Source organism: Ornithodoros turicata, chromosome 1 (genome assembly GCF_037126465.1).
Source record: "Ornithodoros turicata isolate Travis chromosome 1, ASM3712646v1, whole genome shotgun sequence".
NCBI lineage: Eukaryota > Metazoa > Arthropoda > Arachnida > Ixodida > Argasidae > Ornithodoros > Ornithodoros turicata.
The window spans coordinates 77,209,851-77,216,367 of NC_088201.1; positions in this window are offsets into that span (position 1 = coordinate 77,209,851).

Sequence of the window (6,517 nt, forward strand, 5' to 3'; positions counted from 1 at the left end):
AGCGGCTCTAACAAAAGGAAGGAAATCTAAAGGAAAACTAAACTAAAACTAAAGGAAAAAGGAAAGATGTCTTTGTAGCCAAACCGAGGACACTTCCAGACAAGAAGCCTAGGAATGCTGAGCTATAGTTGTGTTCAACTTAAGAAGGAAAAGCAGCCTAGTGCGTCACCTACATGAGCTGTTGGAGATAAGGAGATACAATAGCGCGCCAAGAGAAATACTGCAGCGCCACCAAGCGCCATCAGTAGGGGAGCGCCGCGGCGCAGTGTCATTGGCCGGTCCTAACAGCCAATAGACCGTTTACAGCAGCAAGTTGCTTCGGGCGCTAATAGATGGCGCCACAGTAGCCACGCCATTGCTTGCCTCCTGCGAGTGCCTTTGCCTATGTGAGTGCTTCCGACCTTTTTTGCCGCTATGCTACAGTTCTGTGCAAAATCTGAAAAAACAGAGGGAAGACCTGTTCCGTGATTGAGTGCAGAAACTGTGACAGAGATCTGATCGTGTGGGACGAAGCTGTTTGTTAAATTCACGACCCGTCGCTATACAAAGACTGCCCGCGTTCGAGGCATTTTGCAATGCACGGGTTTCCACAGAGAGAGAAAAACAAGCTGATTTGACAACGGTAGGTATCGAATCTTCAGAGGAAGGATTTCAAATCGGGAAGGATTTCAAGTCAGCGAGGGTAAGTAATGCAGCCCTCAAATTGGCGCAGCATTTCTGTGTGAGCCCCAAACTCTGCTGTAGGCGTTGGCTGCTGCTTGTGAGAATAAACTTCCCCAATAGTAGCAGGGGTCACGTTCCTCGCAGTTGAACCGTTCCACGTACATGCCTTGTCAGTGCACGAAGCACTCGTGAGCCCCTTGTTTGTCGCCTCTACAACCTTGATGACCAGTGTACAAATATGACTGCACCTGCTGCTCAAACCCGCTTTACATGTGCATGCTGCCGCCAAAGTGGGCCCGAAGCGAGTCTCTCTACTACACGTTCTGCTCACTGTTTGTGTCGACCTGATGTAGGCCTTTAAAATTCATACACCATCGTTGCACTGGCACAGTACTACACCGACATGGCCGCTGTCAAACAGCTTCCTTGCGTTTGCGAATTCTCTGTATTTCAGCGCAGGCTTTCCGTCTCCCTCTAGCTCGTTGATCATGTGGTTATATACATCTGAAATCAACAATAAAAGTATGCTACTACATAACGACAACATAACAGCCCTTACATGCATATCTTTCCCAGGTAGTTGTAACAACAATATTATAAAACACTGAAGCTTTCCTTTAGTGGCTACAAGCTCTCATGTACCCCAACTCTTGCGATAAAAACCAAGAAATCACGAGCTTACGATATTACACTATGAACGTACCCACAACGTAACGTATGCCCAACAAAAGAAGAGAAAAAAAAAACGCCGAAATATATAGTAACTCGAGCATAGTGGGGCCGATCTGTGGGACGCACGAGGACAGAAATGTCACTCTAAATCAAGCAAATCACTCACCTGAGCGTTGAAGCTTCGGCCAAAGCCTCATGACATCCTTCCATCCGGAATTCATTGCAAAAGGTTTAAAATCGTGGAAAGCGTCTCTGGGTTGCACCGCCGTACTACGTGCGCCATGTCAACAAGCAGTCGAAAGAGAAGGCAAGCAGTGGCGCGCAAGGTCACGTGCGCTAAGATGGCGGCGCCCAGATAACTCTGCTGTAAACGGTCTATACGGAAGCAGAGTGATTACATCAACTCGCGCAGGAAGGAGCGTGACCTCTCTGTGTCCAAAATAATGGTGCCGTGATGTTACACGTAAGGTTCGTCTGCCCTGTATCGCGACATGCTGCTCGTGCCGCAGGGTATTACTGCGGCTAATTTCGACCACCTGGGGTTCTTTTGAGGTGCGCCGGAAATCTACAACACGCAGTGCTGGAAGCAATGTTTAACTCCCCCACACTGCTACCATCCTCGGCCGGGATCGAACCAGTGAACTTGAGTTCAGCAAGCCAACAATATTACCGTCTGAGCTACCGTGGCCTGCTCTCTGTGTCCAGCCATATCCTACATGCGGCGCAGTAATATTTTGAAAGCTGACGGGCTAGATTTCTTCTTCTTCTTCTTAGAGGGGCCGTAAACAGGTACAAAAGGTGCACATTTTTTTGTGTTATATTAATGAAATTTATGCAGTGAAAACTCCTTGCAATTACTAACGCTCAAAAACAAAAGGCGCTTGCATACGGATGAAATATTCACTGCACTCTTTCGCATTTTAGCTCCGCCCCGCGCTCTAACTTTACGTCATTTTGACGTAGCGCTTTCATCGCCAATTACGATCGAGTGTTCCACGTATGATTTTATTGCAAATGGGGAATTGGACTAGATGAACGTGAATCCTCTTCTATTCAAAATCTAAACAATTACAGCCTCAAACTGAAAAAGAAATGCGTTTAATTTAGGTATCATACGCGCACTACGTTTTCTGGGCAGTAGCACACCACGAGCGCGAATGAATATCCGGGACTACAGTTCCGGAATCTTAGGTATGTGCGCGATGGAACATCCTCGTCATCTTCGAATGGTTCCGACAACTGGGCTGCCGTACTTTGGTTTGAGCCACGCGGCATCGCGTCACTAGCTCGCGTGGTACAGTGGATAGCGTGCTGGCCATGTCACGTCGTGACTGGGAGGAACCCGGGTTCGAATCGCGTCATGTGATAGCAGCCCAACTGTTGACGTTTGCGCCAGCCGTAGATGTTGAAGATGTCATGACGTTGAAATTCGGAACCACGGAGCGCAAAACGTCGATTCACACAAACAAACTGAGCGCTCCGACTCAGAGCTGATAACGAAGTATCTTTATTGGCTTGTAATTTGAAACGTCATGTGCGCAGCTCGGCCCCCGATTCGACGGCAAAACGCTACGTAGCCATGTGACGTATGCGTGGTGGAGAGAGGCTCGCTGGTTACTCATCTTTGAAAGCAGTTATATGGGTCAATGAGCTGGCACGAGCCGAACGAAATGTATATTTGGGTATCATGATCTGCGCTCTTTCATGGGGTATCATTATTTCAGAAATGTTTGGTGGCCTGTTTACGGCCCCTTTAAGTTGAACACGACTAGAGTCACATTTACCCAGGAAGGGCTCGAAGGATGCCGCGTATCATTTTTGAAGCGACCACACGGAACAGCGGCAGCGGGCGGGGAGCCGTCGAGCGACGGGCTGAGATCCAGGACACGCCGCGCTGATTAGCCAGCGATGCTTGCAGAAGCATCTGTTCCCTCGCTCGCATCAACTTCATGGACGGATCGACGACCTTGGAGAAGCTTCTCTACTTCCTCTACTTCACCGACGCGCGCTTTCTACAATGTTCGCCGACTGGGTCATTCCACGTCAAACGTCCGAGTAAAAAATTTGACCATCGCAGATATTGTTTTAAAAAATCAGGCGGTGTTGTTATGATAAGAAAACATTACTGATCATCTTTCTGCGCGTTAAAAATTTTTTTCGCCTTGAAATTTGAATATGAAATTGACGGAATTGCGCAGAACCGCACCTTCCAAAAACTAATCGCGCTGCGTAATGGAGAATGAAATTGGGCATATTTTTGGACGGGATGGCAGCTGAGATAATGATGCTAGCACCTGAAGTCTCAAAACGCACTGTGGACATGTTCCGTGCAATTTCAATGGTACGCAAAACACTGCCAAAATTGCAAACTTTGCCATTTTATTTCACGCACATGCTGAACACAAGAGCGTTTGAAATAATTTATAGGCAAGATACTGTAGGGCTGTACAGGATTAAAAATTGCCGTCCAGAAAAACGGAGGACAAGTTATCGAAAAAAATACGTTAAATTGTCATTTTTTCTGAAAAACGGTAAGTTTGGCTCGAAATATCGAAAATGGTGGGCCGCGCAAAATACGAGGGAAGCTCTCTGAGATAGTATCAGGTGCATTGAGCGCTCTGAGAAAGTTTCAAAAAGGTATTATTTTTTGTTTCCGAAAAAATAATTTTTGAAGGTTGGCATGTGGAGCGCTCTGTGCCGCCGAACAAATGTCACGGAGAGCTCCGGCGATGCAGCCGATCGACGGCGCATCAACACTTCAGTCGTCTGCTAAGAGTCGTCTGCTACATGAGTGGGCTTCGTAATGCAGTTTCGGCAGCTATGGATGCTTTCAGAGAAGTTTCGTCCCGAGAACTTCCTGTTGCAGCAAATGACCACTGGGATGGCAAGTTTTAACATCTCTTTGGCACACCTTTACGTTTCGCGACGTTTACGGTCGTTTTATCGAATTTAGAGCACATGGTACTGTCACAAGCGCAACTAAAAACAGACGGGGCTCCACGTAATATTTCTGCCACGCACAAATTTAGCACAGTGCCTGCCAAACTATAGCTATATATCACGAAAGTCAGAAATGTAATTTCAGTTTGGCCTATCCGTTTGTCGCGAGTTTAACTGTCACTTCCAAAGTTCATGCGCGAGATTAACATTGTAAATGTTCCCATTTCGCAGGAGCTGCGTGTCTCCCGCGTGTTGTTTTGGGCCAGGAATGTGCCATCGCACTGTCTATTCTGAAATCATGTTGCGTAACGTTGAGGATCTTCCAGAAGTAGAAAGGGAACTGGTAATACTTCGAGCGAAGGCAGTTACTCCGCGATTGGTATGTGGTCATCATTACGAGGTCTACGTTAGGAAGTACCTTATTAAGAGATTAATTAGAAGTTAGTAAGCGACCGTATTTGCACCCAAGACATGCATGAACCCATTTTCTCAACATGAATCTCGTCGAAAAGGAACAAAGGTGATCTCGTTGCAGCTTGCGCGAAAGCTGCCTTACCTGAAGCTGGTGCCTGGGAACAGGCTTTGTACCCTGTGCTACATGCAGTGTTATAAGGCGAAAGGCGAAAGTGGCGAAGAAGAATTGTTGCGAGAATCGAATATCGAAGTGTTGAGTGCCTGGCAGAGCGACAATGAGGCCGGCCCAAGCACATGCCCCGGTGCAGTTGGCGATAGTCCTGTGAACAGACAACAGAACGCCAAGCGGCGTCACGTGCACAGCAAAGGAAAAAGCTGAATTGCAAGGGCCGCTAACCTCAGGAGAGCAGGATTCCTCAGATTCATCTGACGGTGCAACAGGTAGTATAACTGGCAGTCGATCATCTTGGAGGAGGGTTACAAGGCGCTGATGGGCGATTTAAAGCGAAAGTTCGGAACGGAGGGCAGCCGTTCGAAAAAGGCAGCAATTCTTACACTTGCGCCGAATTCATGGTCCTTTGATAGCACCATGGCACTTTTTGGAGCCCCAGAAAGGCTCGTGCGACAAGCCCGACGCCTGAAGGAGACACACGGTGTTCTAAGCGAACCGAAGCGCAGGACAAATAGGCCGCTCCAGGAATCAGTGAAGGCCGCGATTGTAGCATTGTACGAGGACGATTTCATATCCTTGTGTCTGCCGTGCAAAAAGGACGTACTTCGCGGCAAACAAAAACGGCTGATGCTCCTGAACCTAAGAGAGGCGTTTGAAGTCTAGAAATCTCAAAATACGGAAATGAGGGTTGCGTTTTCCAGTTTCACTGCATTGAGGCCACAGTGGTGTGTTCTCGCCGGTGCAGCTGGAACTCACACTACTTGTGTATGTCAATACCACCAGAATGCAAAGCTCATGATACACGCAGCAGGGTTGAAGGAAGATTGCGAAAGCTTAATATCCCGAATCATTTGCGACGTGCACAACGAACATTGCATGACTGGGAATTGCGATCGATGCCCTGGAATGGCAGCCCTAACAGACCATTTGAGCAGTACCGGCCTGCACCGTCAGGATTCTACAGAACCAATTGTGTACAAACAGTGGGTGAGTGGTAAACACTGTAGGCTGGAGACCTTCAACCTCCCAGCGGACGACTTCAAGGAAAGATTAGCGGAAGTCATCAGTGAGCTTGCGGCGCACCACTTCGTCAGCAAGTCGCAGGCATACTTGCGCGACCTGAAGGGCCATCTACCCGACACAGATGCCATCGTTGTGATGGACGTTGCCGAAAATTATAGTTTTATAGTGCAGGACGCGCCGCAAAGTTTCCATTGGGACAGCTTTCAAGCAACTGTTCATCCGGCATGCATCTACTATCACGAGCAAGGCGAGGTCGACGGTTCTCTCCACGTGAAGTCCTACGCCATCATTTCAGATCATCTCACACACGACAACCCAACAGTGTACGCTTTTCAGAAAAGTATCATAACGGAGATAAGATGTGCTATCCCGGGTGTAACCAAGATTCACTATTTTTCCGATGGGGCAAGCTCTCAAGACAAAAAAAAAAAGAAAAAAAAATTCGTTAATCTCTGCCACCATGCTGACGACTTCGGGATCGACGCGACATGGCAGTTCTTTGCTACATCGCACGGCAAAGGGCCATGCGATGGAATTGGGGGCACCCTGAAGCGGTTAGCTAAAAAGGCAAGCCCTCAACGACCATTCACGGAGCAGATTTTGACTCCAGTACAGCCGTTCCGCTGGGCACAA